Source organism: Rhea americana, unplaced genomic scaffold, assembly GCF_003343005.1.
Source record: "Rhea americana isolate MKP2758 unplaced genomic scaffold, rheAme1 scaffold_47, whole genome shotgun sequence".
Taxonomy (NCBI): domain Eukaryota; kingdom Metazoa; phylum Chordata; class Aves; order Rheiformes; family Rheidae; genus Rhea; species Rhea americana.
In genome coordinates, this window is record NW_028186612.1 from 1,631,041 (window position 1) to 1,645,930 (window position 14,890).

The 14,890-nt window shown below is 39.9% G+C and overlaps 1 protein-coding gene across 3 annotated transcripts in view; it reads right to left on the minus strand.

Annotated features, from left to right (window-relative positions):
• GALNT11 (polypeptide N-acetylgalactosaminyltransferase 11) overlaps positions 1–14,734 on the minus strand; it is a 53,356-nt gene extending 38,622 nt beyond the window's left edge. The window contains exon 1 of one of the 3 annotated variants that reach the window (XM_085316448.1): positions 14,712–14,734. The gene's annotated coding sequence lies outside the window, so the exon portion shown is untranslated. Of the gene's footprint in view, positions 1–7,420; positions 7,503–14,711 lie in introns of those variants that run through there. The other 2 variants (XM_085316447.1, XM_085316449.1) reach the window with 2 other exon arrangements.
• Positions 14,735–14,890: the final 156 nt, after the last annotated feature.

A 14,890-nucleotide genomic window follows, 5' to 3' on the forward strand; every position in this document is an offset into this window, starting at 1 on the left:
AAATACTTTGAGGGAGAAATAATTCAAAAAAAACCCTTTTAGCTGGCAGACTGGTTTACCAGTTCAAGAAATGCAGAACACCAATCCCTGGTGCCTTATTCCCAGCGCTAGCGGCGGCCAGCGCCACACCAAGGTGAATCTAGACAAAAAATAAGGAAAGATGCAAAGGAGCACTATTAGATAAACAATTATATCCTCTCATCACAATAATTCTTGCCAGATAGTCTGCACACAATTAATGCTCATCCATAAAACAAGATCTGGTTGCTTGCCAGCTTTTTTTCCATGGTCACAAGATCWGCTATAAGACTTGTCCTAGCCTAATACACTGCTCCTCTAAACCTGCCAGAGCTGTTTTTCCATTCATTGTGGGAATACAGCTTCACAATCCTAACACCGTGGCACATACACTCACATCGCGAAACAGGACTGTTCTAATAACATAATGATTACTCTAACAGAGAACAAACCTTTTTTATTTCAGAGCCATTTAAGGACACATCTACGCTGCAGCTTGCACAGGAAAAGCAAAGCTAAGCCTTGCTATCTCAGATGAGAGGAGGAACACAGACCGGGCAGAGAAAAAAACATCATGCACTACGCACTTCTCCAGCCCATTTTGCAGCTCATGCAGAGCTCCATGTTGCTGCTGTGGCACATTTAGTCACACAAAAGTTGCAGTTTGTTGCAACTTGAGATATAGACATAACTGGATTAGAAAGGAAGGGATAAATTAGTAATCACCAGAGTGAAAAAAAAAAATCATCATCCATCCATCTCAGAAAAGGCTCTGCTCAAGGTGAAATCATGCACTCAGAGACCTACCAAGTCACTCTAACAAAAGCAACAAATGCAAACATGTGATACCGTTTCCACACGTTCCTTGCTAGAAGCCGAGTAGTCTCGCTGTCTTTTCCCYTCCTTCACTGTTTTGCAGCTTTGTAAAAGGATACAAAAGTTGAAATAGGGCACTTCAATGACAGAGCTTCCATCATGCAGAAGACTAGGCCCTTTCAGTAGCTGGTTGCTATTCAATCAAGACATATGGTAATACCTTTGGCAGGAAAACACAGAGTCACTTTTTATTTCAAGTTCCAAATGTTTTGGTAGAGATTTTTTCTTATAAAGGCAGTGTRGGGAAAAAAAAAAAGAAGAAAGCACTGCCTAGAAAAAGCCACATCAAGGCTTATTAGTTTACCTTAATCACCAACTCATGTATCACTCCACTATGGCTTTCAACCACTTCTACCTGCCACCAGTTGTAAGCAGTTACACAAGTCATAATCTGTATCAGAGCTGCTCACTCCAGTTTTAGACAGGATTATGTTGCTGGAACACATCTGCAAGAGATGTTGTGGTCAAAGAGGCAGTAGGTTTTCCAGCCCTGAGCAATGCCAGTCCCACGTGGGTCCTTCTTCTCCYTTGGCAGATCTCAGTGAAAGCTTCACACCATGCAAAGGGCAAGGAGTGCCGAGACAGCGTTGGGCTGGAAGCTGCACCAGGGAAGCAGCTTTGCCAGAACACTCAYGAGCATCCGTCACCACAGATTTGTSAGTAMCACTCAAATCACAGCTGCAAGAACGCAAAAGTTCGTTCGCCAACGTATCACAGCAGGCAGTCACCTTCACTGAGCTCAGCTCCAGAAAAATCCAAGTCAGTGCCATCCTTCTGGCAAAACCAAGACTTAGGGGAAGAAGGTACAGAGAATAGGTATAAACGCACCCTGGAATTACGTACTAAACAGAGAGAAAAGCTGTTTGAAGAATATCCTTTTTCACAAGGACAAAAATCAGTATAAACCACTACAGAACAAATTAAAACTGGAAATTAGAAGGTGACATTTTCCCACCAGAGAATGTTATTCTGGAACAGGTTCCCAGTAAATTCAAGGAAATTCATGGCCTTCTAATAGCAGGGGACCTGTCCTTGTGATCCAGGAGAGCCTTTTTAGTCCTGGATTTTCTTGCACACAAAGTACAACCATGTCGGTGCATCTCCTCTCTGCCCACACCCAAAATGCTAACAACCCTTGACTCATTTCAGATTAATATTTAACCAAAAAAACAACCACCACACACTCAGTTGCATATATTTCAGATGGAAGGAGGAGAGAATATTCATCACTAGAACCCAGGAGAAATAGCTCATAGAGGCAGCCACTTGCCCTTGATTTATAATCTGATCCTTCTCCCCATTTCTGTATTTATTTTCTGCAAGCCCTCTAGAGACAGCAAATGAAAGCCTTTCCCTTTTCAGAGTACTCTGGTCTCCAGTTTTCTAGGCAACACACTTTACCAGTCTGCCCAACAACTGTCTCTGACTGTCTGTGCATGKTCACCATATTCTGATGGTTGTCTTAAGGAACCATCCGTCCTCTCTCAGCTGGTTTCTCCAGTCAGGATGTTGAAACTTAAGCATCAAAGCCAAATCATTACATTCATTTAAGTCAATAAGCTGCTCTCAAATGCAGGAGATTCAAAGGACCTGTGTTTCATAGCCAAAATATCAGCATCTTCCTCAAGCCCGATAGAGGCTGCATGAGAAAAAGAGACACTGAAACTGAAGTTGTAGATTATATAAGCACATTTTTGTACTTAGCAGCCCTAAAGTTCAGGTAATGCAAGCAGAGCTAGCAGGTTTGAACAGTTGCATCTAAAAAAATTTAATCTGAAAAAGCAAAATTGCCTTATACAAATAATAACATCAATAGACTCCTAARAATCATTTTCCACAATGTAATAAATAAAATGATACTGGACTCAGTTACCACTAAATTGCAATTAGGATTCTATCTATTTAATCAAATACAAGTAAAAACACTAATTGCCATAAGAAAAACCTCTAAATATATCAAGAAGTATTGTTTCATAACAGCACCTCCTATAGGTTTGACTGGTAATTTGGACTAGGCCTGAAGGGTCTATCCATTTCTTACCTTCACCTCTGAACAGCAATGCAGCTGCCAAAAGCAAGCCTTGAAAACACCTCAAACACACAATTCCTTCTTCCAAAAATGCAGGTAGTGAAAGAACATCCCAAATGAACAGAAGACACGCACACACCTATTTGCTTTCACAGCAAACAACATATAAATTATGATAATACCTTGAAGTATTTCACAAACATTCATTAACCTACTCAGCATTCTAGCAATACATGGGATTTATGGTTGATTGCACTGGTATACTTAGAAATCCAGTCATAGATAGTTCAACATGACAAACAAAATCATTCAAGGTGGCAGCATCTCCTATACCAGGAGATTAAAATCCATTTTGGAGGCAAGTGGGGTGATAGAAAAAGGAAAACATTACACAGTCTGGGAAACTASCTACTCTGCACCAACTCAATTAAAAGGGTTCAAGAGAATATGGCATCGTTTTCTGTGTATTCTAAACAAATATTCCAACTTTCAGCCTTACTGCTCTATAGTGACTGTCATATACTTACTGTCTCATAGCTTTCCCACTTYGACAAAGCCTTGGAACAGAGTTAGCACAGTAGGATGCCAGAAATGCCAAGAGTTAAATATTTCTCTCTAATCTCTAAATTGCAGTACAGAAATCTCAGTTCCTTGCAGAAGTAGTAAATCATTGATTTTTTTTTTAACAGAAGTATAAAAGTTAAACACAAGTAACYTAGTAAAAACCTCCGAAAGTCAATCACGTGTAGAGCAGAAAAAACTCTAGGACTCTGTAGTCTCRTGCTTTAGTAATTACGGAACAATTCTTTTTTCCACATCTGACTAACTTCTTGCAACTTCCTCAAAACACTAGCATGACATTCAAAGCATTCTTCAAAYCCAGTAACTTTTACATTCATTTAATAAGTGGCCCAGTGATACAGCTTGTTCCGCTGGACAGCCGGTAACAGTTTGCTGTTAGTAACCTGGGTAGTTCTAACACTGAYCCAGTGTGAAACTTCCATATATATTTTCTTTTCCCCCATTAAAAAGTCAACTGCATTTCACAACACTTTGGCTTCAAGAGCAAAAGCAGTTACAAGATCTTTAACCAGCCACTGCTTAAAAGCCAACATTTGCTTGGATGAACCTCAACAGTTTAGCAAACACCTTATGACTAGGTATTTCACCACTGTGCCAAAACTCACTTTTGTCAGGGCCCAAACAGAGGATCAGCTTAACCTCAAAGTTTTTTGAAGTAGAAGTCAGAATTATTTGAAAAAAACAGCCTTGATGTCTGATTTTAGTTTTTCCAAGAACAGCTTTTCAAAAAGATTWAAAAAAATTTAGAGATACAACTCACACTTCCCAGATTTCCTGCAAGACAGTCTATGTATTTTGGACCCATATTAAGGGAGGAAAGAGATGTATATAATCTTCATTTAAGGAAAATTCTATTAAAAATYACTAAACTAATATTTCTTCTCTTTCTACAGGGCAATAGAAAGAAGACAAATTTGGGTATGACCTTCTATAGATGCTTTTAATTTTTATTTTGTTGTTTATTTTTGGAGGACAAAAATGAGGATGATAAARGTAACACTACCTGTAAATGTAAGATTTTGCTCTATCAACAGTCTTAACTGTTTATATATTTCTTAGCCTCCAACATGTCACAGCTACCATTATTTTTCTTCCAAAAGAGCACTAGCATGAACATGCTTTGGTTTCCTTGTGAACTCACTAGCAAACAGCAGTGTTAACAGTATGATGAACAGAGGTCGGGTTAGAAAGAAATAGTACTCCACTAACATACACATCACACAAGAAATAGAAGCCATTCACAGTAGCTCCTACGGTCAATACTGGTTGGAGAAACAGGCCGGCAGGAACTGCCTGGCATTCAACAAGGATAAATGTGAAGTCCTGAACCTGGGACAGATAACCGCCCCGGCCACTGAGACAGACTGGGAAGCAGCTCTGCTAGAAAGGACCAGAAAGGTCTGACAGAACGCAAGCCAGAATAGCATCTTTGCAGTAAGGACAGCTGGTAACACACCAGCTACAGCAACAGGAGCACAGCCAGCAGGCCAAGGGAGGCAGTTATGCCAATCTGCGCAGCACCCAAGACCACATGTGGAGTACCATGTCCAGTCTGGGATTTTCCAGTACAAAAAAGATGTAGATAAACTGGAGGAAGTCAAGTGGAGGGCCACCAAGCCGGTTGGAGGCTGGAGGACTTTTCCTGTGAGGAGAAGCTGAGGGAGCTGGGAAAGGGGAYGGCATGGGAGGCTTAACAGCAACCTCGCAGTACCTATGGGAGGTTATCAAGAAAACAGAGCCAGGCTCTTTACTGAGGTGCAAGGTGGGAGAATCAAAGACAATGATCTTAAGCTGAAACAAGGGGACCTCCCAACTGGATATACGAAAAGGGGGTTTGTCCTTGAAGATAATTAGGCASTGGAACAGCCTTGCAGGTTTTCAAGACCCAGCTGGACATCTTGAGGTACCTGCTTTGAATTCAGTGTCAACTCCAGTTGTAGCTGGAGGCCCCAAGGCCCCTTCCACCTTGAATGATTCTGAGACATTATAAAGATCTCGGAGATAAGATACATCACTCCTTGTTTTACAGATGAGAAGACAGATGCAGCTGAAAGCTTGAAAAAAAAATAGTTCACTAGCTACAAAATTAAGAGAGACTACTATAACTCCAGGGACAGCAAATCTCATTCACAGAAATATATCCTGAACCAAAGTCTGTCCTCTTGCATAAGATCACTGCTCTCACTCATTTTAATGAGATGACACATTAAGATCTATTTTTACTTAGCCTGAGCATGTGACTTCTAAGGGCAACTTATGAAGCTTTGAAAGCCAACAAATGATCTGATCAGTAGGAGCTACCAGTTATTAAGAACTTGAGAAATCAGACTTTACATATCTCACCTAAGATCACATGCAATCCGAGAAAAGAATAAGATTTGAGGAGTAGGAAACTTAAATTTTAAGTTGTTGCTGTAGAACTATCTTTCAATTAAGAATAATTAGCTACATGACATTAAACTGCAGCAAGTAGAAAGTTTATACAGCCAATGATGTTTTATGGAAAATTTTTAAATTGATCACCATTATGAACTAARGTTCCTACTTCTCATTATTCTGCCACTGGCAAACTGTTCACTTACGTATCCTCATTTGTATTTCAAATCTTGAACTTTAACCAGAGCACTGCAGTTTWTAAACCTATAGACTGTATATTGGAATGTGTCCTCTAGGAACATGACTTTGCTTATCAAGCATTTTGGAATTTCTCAAATGCAGTACAAAAGCTTTACTTAAAAGGCGATCGTATCAGAGTGAATGTAAACAAAATTCAGCTTTTTTTTTTTTTTTTAAAAAAAGCTACTTCTTTATCTACCTTCATTTGAAATGCTTCCTTACTGATAGAGTTTAATTTCTTTAATCTCTCTCTCTGTCAACAATAAAAACATACTGGATTTTTATTTTCCTTATTGATATATGACATCTTTATGCTAAGAGACTCCTCCTTTCCAAGAAGTAAGATTATTTCATGAAGTCACTCATTTAAGGGCACAAATTAATTGCAAAAAACAGTTATAAGCTTTGGAAGGAAAAGTTTCGTAACAGTCAGAATCTGATGTTAACCAGCAACAGAACAGAATGCTAGTTTTAGGTACAGTCAGTAGTACAACATTGCATCAAGAAGATTAACATAACAGTCCAGCTGGCGATTAGAGAAATCAAATACATTTGGATTAGAAACACTAGCTTATCAAAATCCTAGAACTCAATATTGAGTAAATAAGCGCTATACAGTAGCTGAGTTTATCACACTGCTACAGCATCCCAATTTACCAGGGCACAATAATTAATATGCATGGAATTTTCTTACCTGTCTCTCTAGCAAGCATGTTGCACTGTAGGGTTCCTCTGCTGGATTTTACTTTAAGCCACCTGGCATATAAATGCATGTCATACCATTCACATAGTCCTAAAAATAYCTTCTTCCCATTGTTTCAATTGGAAGAAAATATTTATTAGCAACTAAAAGGATTTTTCCCCTCCACTGGGGAAAGCAACTCTCAGAGAAACCAAACRTTCACATTGTTTCTCCAAAGAAAAGCATATGAATTTTGTAATAAGTCACAATACTAATTCCCTGATTAGTCCTTCCTTTTTCATGTACAGTTTAGAAAATTGTAAGATWAAAAAAAAATGATAACTAAATCTTTAAGGGAGAGATGACTGTAAAAGCAGTTATCTAAATATTAGAGTTTATAATTCTCTAGTGCTACATACAAATACAAAATGTTAGAGAGCTTACAAGGTCAAACAAGCAAGCAAGCTGCTTAATACTTTTTTTAAATGTTTACGGTCTATTTAGCTGTCTATGCATAATGTCTGCAAAGCGCACTAAAATAACAGTAAAAACAGAGACACATGCAAAATAATTAGTAAGACATACTTCAGCATAAGCAGCTGAAGAAAGACKCTCACCTTCTTCCAGAAGAGTCGGCACTACAGAAGCAGTGCAAGGTTACATCGTGAAAACGCATTTCCTGCAGTAGCAGTCAAACCCAGCTGGTGTCTTCATTCTCAGCGAACAATAAAACACRGACCCTGAAACTTAACACTTTGTTGCTGAGCACTGCTTCCCAGTCCTAACTGGGACCGAGGTAACAAACACAAGTTTCTCTATGCCAACAGGATAATTTGGATGAGTCTTAGGACATGAATGCTACATGGCTATTTCTCACTTGACCATATATCCTCTGCCAAAAGCACAGTGAGCGGGGGTTTTTGTTTTAACTGATTCACGATCCGTGTTTGGCAACATAAGCAAGGCTGGTCATTTTACTGCTAATCAGTAAAGAAACATGATCAGTCAATGTATTCCTGAGGCATCCTTCATCATGCATTACAGACTGTAGTTATGTCACAGAAAACTATCGCATACAAATTTCCATTCTACAGTTCTTCCGTTCCTCGTTTTTCAAATCACTAACAGTTTTAGAGAACTCCTGCATTTCTACTGAAATTTTCCAGGTATGCTTTCTGTTTGAACATACCTTCTTTTAAAAAAAAGAAGCAAAAATGGTTTGGCCTATTTTCCCCAAGCAATGTGAAAGCTTGTGAAATATTTTCCAAATTAAATAAATGAAAATTCAGAGACTTCTTTTGTACAGCTTTCCTGCCAAAAACACTGGCAGCAAAACAGACCTCAAAGGACTTTTCAGTGGGACAACAAAATTAGATYGGGTTTAAGTCTGTGAACAATGACCACGGATACTGCATTTTACAAAAGTTTTTTGCAAATCCCAGTTCTGTGATTAACTCAAAGGCATCGACTCACGCAGAACTCAGTGCAACACTAGAGCCAACAGCTGCATGCAGGAAGTACATTAAATGCACCTGCAATCTCACACTAGAAACTTCACAGAAGACTGTAACTGGACTGGTATAAAGTGCAAATCTGCTGCACTTAAAATTGTAGTACTACAGAATTTGAGACTCTCTAATGCTGATATCATGGGAATGGTTAAGTTGCATGTTATCCTACAGCACTAGATCAAATACTTTATAGACCTCCAAGACTATTTTCCACAAATCATACACAGATCCTTGATTTCTCTTTTGTCTGATGGATTTTCCTTTACAACATGCAGAAACTCCCCAGAAACTTCCGTTATATATATGTATATATAAAMAAAATGATGGAATGGTTATGTTTACACCCCAGACACATTACATTCATTTACAGTCAAACCTCTGAAACCATAACAGGTAAAGTAACACAGTTCGCCCCAAATACTGGTCTATGACCTATGTACTGTGGCAGCACAGTTTACCCCTGCAACTTAGTTTGATTAGCTCTGTAACAAACATCTTATTGAATCCTGAATAACCGCTATTAACGTAAACACACAATATTTGCTCAAAATAAAGATGAAATGCAGCAACAAAATTATGAGTAAGGTTAAAGCAAGTTAAGGTTTGCTACAAGTCCACAAAAGCTGAGGAAAGCATTTAACTCACTAATCTGCTAATAATTCTTTACTCCTGTTAAGTTTCTCTATTTGTTGAAGAAATGKCACAATCTTAAGAGATATCCTCAGTATGTTATGCTCTAATTTAGCTTTTTTTGATTGGTGCCCATTACTAAAATCTGTAAAAATCTCTGGAAGTAGTAATAAAAACAGAGTTGTACTGAACTCAAGGCTGATTTGCATTTCTGATGTCCAGAAACAAAAGTCACTAGGATTTACTGCCTTCAAGCTTTAGCACAGAGTCCACAGTATGCAGACCATATGGAACAGCGGAGGCGTGGGACTCATTTTTCACAGTAAGCAACTCTTCCTCAAAGAGAGCAGAAAAAGTCTGATAGCCTTCTTGCTTTCTAACCCACTTTTTACCAGCAAAMGTTTTAAAGTAATTTCTATATACAGATTACTTGTCTCATTTGCTCAGTCATTAGTATTAGAGAAAGCCTGAAGATATAAACTAATTTCAGCCCCAGATACTCTCTTCATCTCATTGACCAAATCTGCACGGTTAAGGCATCAGACTGAGCTAAGGGACATCCTGGCTCAACAACTTGCTCTGCTGCAGATTTCAATGAGATCCCAAGCAAGTCACTGTATCAGTTCTGACCTATAAAACTCTGATACAGTAAAACAAAAGTATCAAAGACTCCAAGACCACAGCAACAGAAGATGATACAAGTATTGAACAGAGCTCTGGGTTTAAGGAGCAATAACCCATTCTGTCAGCTTCCTCAGCATGCCTTCCTGGATTATACTATCAACCTCTTGCATAGGAGAGGTCTTCCTCTTTTTCCTTCCTTAACAAAATACAATATTATAGTACTAACAAAAAAGGTACTATTGGTTCTACAAACATGTCTAGAGTCRGAGTCAATGTAAGCACTCTCACTCACGTATCTAAACTAAGCTATCAAGTTTAACGAGTTTATATTGCTAAATGTTGTACTTGACAATAGGATAGGGAGTTTTCTAAATATGTAAGCAAACAGACCTTCTATTGGCATGCTTTGGTAACTAAAATATGGGTTTTTTAAATGACCACTAACAGTAGGACTAGAATGATAAATCAATAGCATATAGAAATTTCACATATCATGTAGAGAGACAACAGTTGCAATTTATTGTAAAAATTAACAGATTTCCTTCTACATGATCTTACAGACTCACTTCCCTCCTCCAGAGAAGGTTCTTTGGCTAAAGACTCATTTTCCACCCTCTACTGGTCACTTTTTTTTCCTGCTCATCTATTGCCAATGTTTTAAATGTGAAAACATACTCAGGATTTTCATACTGAAATCAAGCAACAAAGTAAAGAGTAGAGCAAAAGTACATTTTCCTACTTTGCCAGGAGCCATACTTTCCCACACACTGATAGYGCATAAGGTTAGCACGCAACCCGAAAGTTTTTCTTCTCTTGTTCCACAGAAAATTAGTCTGAGTGTCTGCTGACAAAAGAAGCAGACACTCATGCTAACCATCAAAATTAAGGCCTTCCAAGGATTTTTAATTAGTCTTTCTTCCATATTTCTGTGGCTTTCTCTTCTCTCCCATCTCCTCTCTTCTTTCCTCATGAACTGCTGCTGAAAATATGCCAATGAAGAAACAAAGGTACACTTCTCCCAGGAAATAAAAAACATTCCTAGGTTGCATATAGAACTTTAATTCAGTTTTACTCCTTTAGCTTGTTGGAATGCTCCATAGCATGTCTGCAGAGTGGCAGTTGCTGCGACTGTAAATAGAGAAAAGATCCAATATGCCTTCCTTCTCTACCCATTCAAAAAAAATGGAGAAGAAATTTAAAGAACACTTAAAAAAATCACTAAGAAATACATAAAAGGTATCAAGGGGGACAGTGATATCATTTTTTCTTGATATTACAYTTCAGGAATTAGCAAAATAGTCAGCCTACTAAGACTGATTCATAAGGAGTTGCGTGTCAAAACAGGATAGAGTTTGGTGCTTCCTGGGAAAAGATCTCTAACCTTCAGAGGCGATCTTAAYTAAAATAGAGATCCTAATTTAATCCCTGTCTGTACAAGAAGGTCTATGCCATTTAGCCAAGCTATGTTTGGGTTGTTTTATATAAACCAAAAACAAGACCTCCAGGAATATGTTCTTAATATTCACTGAGCTACTCATTTAAATCAGTTTGGCACATACCAATCATTTATTGAGGTATATTGTTTTTAGTATGCCTCTGCACGTTTTGTATTAATCAATCTAAAATTCAACCTCTTGAATGGTGCAGTGTCTCATGGGTAAGGTCTTGGGACAGATGTAAAGTAGTTAGGGCAGAAAAACAGTTACTTCATATCAGCTGCTTTGCAACATTTCTTCATGCATATRTTCTTTCCCTCTTGCACAGCAGGAGAAATTTTTGTCAAGGCAGCTTGCCCCACAGCAAGAGGGGTTAGAGCAYGTACACTTTAACTGTAGCACAGGCAATAAGCTTTAACTTATTGGTCATGTAAAATCTTTAATTTCAGAAATGCACAATCTTGCACAACTACTACTGCCCCAAGAGAGAAAAATAAAACAGCTCAYCCACTGTAAACCGAATTCAGAGCTAATAAAGACATCTTAGCACCTGCCTGTGAGCAGTATGGGATGGTGGGGTCTGGATTCCTCCCCAGCCTGCATACCTATGTCTTGCTCATACTACAAAACAAAGCAGACAATACAAAATTCTGAGCTTCTCTGCACTAGGGGTCTGTAGCTAGTGTAAACAGTGGGGAAGTTGATTTACACCCAAGCACCATATTCCAATTTGAAACCTGCAAAGTACCTAGCTGCAAAAATCCTTACTGCACCTGAAAAGATTGAGATACAGCACACAACTTACAGAGATTTCAATCCATCCTGCRTTTTGGCAACACAATCAGCTGTTTAACCTACATGCTTAAGGTATTTTCACATCTCAGCGAAGGAGTTCAGAAGGTCATACAATAAAATATCTGAAGCTTAGTATACTTGAAGTCAACTTTACATTGACATAGTATCAACAGCTTCCTAATTTTCCCCTTTTCTTTTTGCAGTGTATTACTGGTTTGCAGTTTTCAGATAAAGTATTTACACCGATTATTACACAATGCTGACTCACATGAGAAACATGCCAGACCACAGCTGAAGGATGTGGTAGATCCCATTAACTCTTCCTCAGAATGAGCTGAACAAATGTTTTTAGTCATGTTGCTAAACACTGGCTTAACAGCCAAAGTCTTGGTACTGACAGTACTTTGTAAAATAGCACAGCAACTGCAGATGCATTCACCTCCATACATTTTGGAAAGAAATCTTAGATAAGAATCAAGAGTTTTCCTGCTTCCCACATCCTAGCAGAGGCTGAATCAAGCTTCACAGTTTCTGTACTTGCAATATGCAGGTGTATTTTTGCTGATTAATAGCACAAAATCAAGCTGTATTGCATCACTTCTCCAAAACAAGCAGAAAGAATGAATTACTTGAGTTTAGGGATATACGGAAACAGTAGCATTGTCGAGCTAGGTGTCGAGCTATTTAGAAAGCTGATAAATGCAATTGCCAAAGAAAGAAACAGTTATATTTTTTCAAATTTGACCTTGTCTCTTCAGCTGTAAATCTCCTCTTACTTTTCTGCTTTAGTAATCAACACAGATGCCACACTGCTAAATTCAGCCTGCCAGCTGCTCAGTCCCTACAACCTTTTTACAGTACCTTCCAAGGTAATACAAGTAAAGCAAGTACGATCCTCCCTCCTTCTTTTCACCCCTGAGTATCCTATTCTTCCTCCCTGGAAGATTTGCAGTTCCCATTGTTATTGTCTGCTCAGTTACTTCTAATTCTCYCAATCCAGTTTGCCCCACTCCACAAACATGCCCTCTAATTATTATAAAAGCTCTTGTTTCTTTAGCATTTGCTATCAGTCTACAGTATTTACTAGTCTATACTTACCAGTAGAGAAAAGTTTCTATTAATTCACCTTTATTTCCCTAACTCTGCCGTTTTGGAGCTGTCTTCCTCCTAAACATCTGGAATCTCACCTCCTGTTGTTTTACGTCACTATAAAAACGGTGTTCAAATTCACCTGTTCTCACAAACTACTGTTACACAGTAGCTGATCAGGAATTCTTTCCAGTTCTATCCCTATGCATAGCACAGTATTGGTTTGTCTTCTCCAAAACAAAATGATTAGATGGTGGAAGACAGGCAACAGGCCCCAAAAACCTGCAGTTAGACTCTCTTAACCCCAAACACATGCTATGTAGCCTGCTAGCTTCCTCATCTGAGGCTGAGATGAAGGCTCATTAGAGCTGCAGTGTTATTTCTTTCCTTCCCTGCTGCAAAAGAGCTCCTAAAGCTCTGCAGGAGCTTATCTTACCCAGAGATGAGGAGAAGCCTATGCAGAAGGCATGCTGTTCTTCAGAGACACTGGAGGAGGCCAATGGCTTCTTAATCAAAAGCCTCTTATCTGAAACCACCTGGACTTCTATGCTGCTCTAGAACAAGGTCTGGGAATCCCAACTGCCAGYGAGAGGTTTGTACACCCTTGGTTGGGCACTGCCCGCACTTTTATCAGCTTAAAYTAATCAGAGATCTCTAGGAGCATTTTTTTATTATTATTATTAAGATGGGATCCATGTGGGGGAGGAGGGAAAAGGATGCTAGATCAGGAAATACTCAGAAACATTAGAAAGAGTAATCTSTAAGTGACATTTACACAAGAAGAGATCTGATCTTATATTGAAATACATTTTCCAGAAAGAAAAAACAAGAATATCAGTAAATAGCAGAGCACTGATGATCCTGCCCACCTGCATAATTTCTGTACCAGCATTAAGASATTTCACCATTCCCTCAAATGCACCAAAGCACAGATTGTTTACATAGCAACAACAGAGCCAAGTCACAAGGGGGTTTTAGGGTTTCTTTTTTTWWAAAAAAAAGGGGGGGGGCTGCACTTTGTATTTAGTTATACAATAGAGTCCTATAATTGATATTGTAAAAACAGCCAGGATACAGATCAGAAGAGAGGCTGTACTAAACAGCACTAGTGTTTTAATCCATCTCAGAGGCAGTTTTAAGCTTGCTATCTATGAAGCAGTGCCCGAAGGCGAAGCGGCTATCCGGAGAGGCAGCCCCTGAAGCYGTGCTCGCTTCCAGGGCCAGACCGCAGCAGAGGAGAGCAAGACCCGCTCAGCCCCTGCGACAGGCAGCCCTCAGCTGTCTGGTTGCTTGCTCGACTGGGGCTGCTCTCACACAAGCGAGGGACCAAGGAACTCCTCTGTCGCCTCGCACACAGCTTGGGAGGCTATTAGATTGCAATCAGCGTTTTCAGTTGCAGCCACCGTTATAAGCGTTAACACACACCAATAAAATAAAATAAAATAAAATAAAATAAAACAGCCACATGGCAGTGGGAGCTCGCTAGGAGGACCGGAGCCCAGCCACATTAAATAATGCACATTGGCAAAGAGGAAAAGAGAACCACAATGATGCAAACTGTACACTGAAAACCGAAGGGGAAAAATAAAAAATAAAAATAAAAAGAAGAAGTGATTTAAAGATAATTTTTCTAGCCATAAAGCCAGGAAAGCTTTAGCGCGCCACCGCAGGCAGCCCATGCCTAGCTCTGCCCTCCGAGGGACCCGGCGACGGGAGCAGCGGCAGCAAATCCGCGCGGATCCCCGCGCCGGGGCTCGCAGCCCGGTCCCACGCAGGACTTCCCACGGCCCCCGCCGCGGGGCGGTTACACCGGCGCCCCTCACCGTGACGCCGAGCTCCAACCGAGCCTCAGCGCCTCGCTTCGCCCCCGCGCTGGCGGGATGCGGCCAGAAGCGGGGAAACGCTCTAGTGGAGCCGTCCCGGGCCGGGGGCGGCTGCGAACAACTTCAGCCGCCGCCCGCGAGCGGCCGCCCGAGCCCCGGCCCCGGCGCGGTAACGGTCG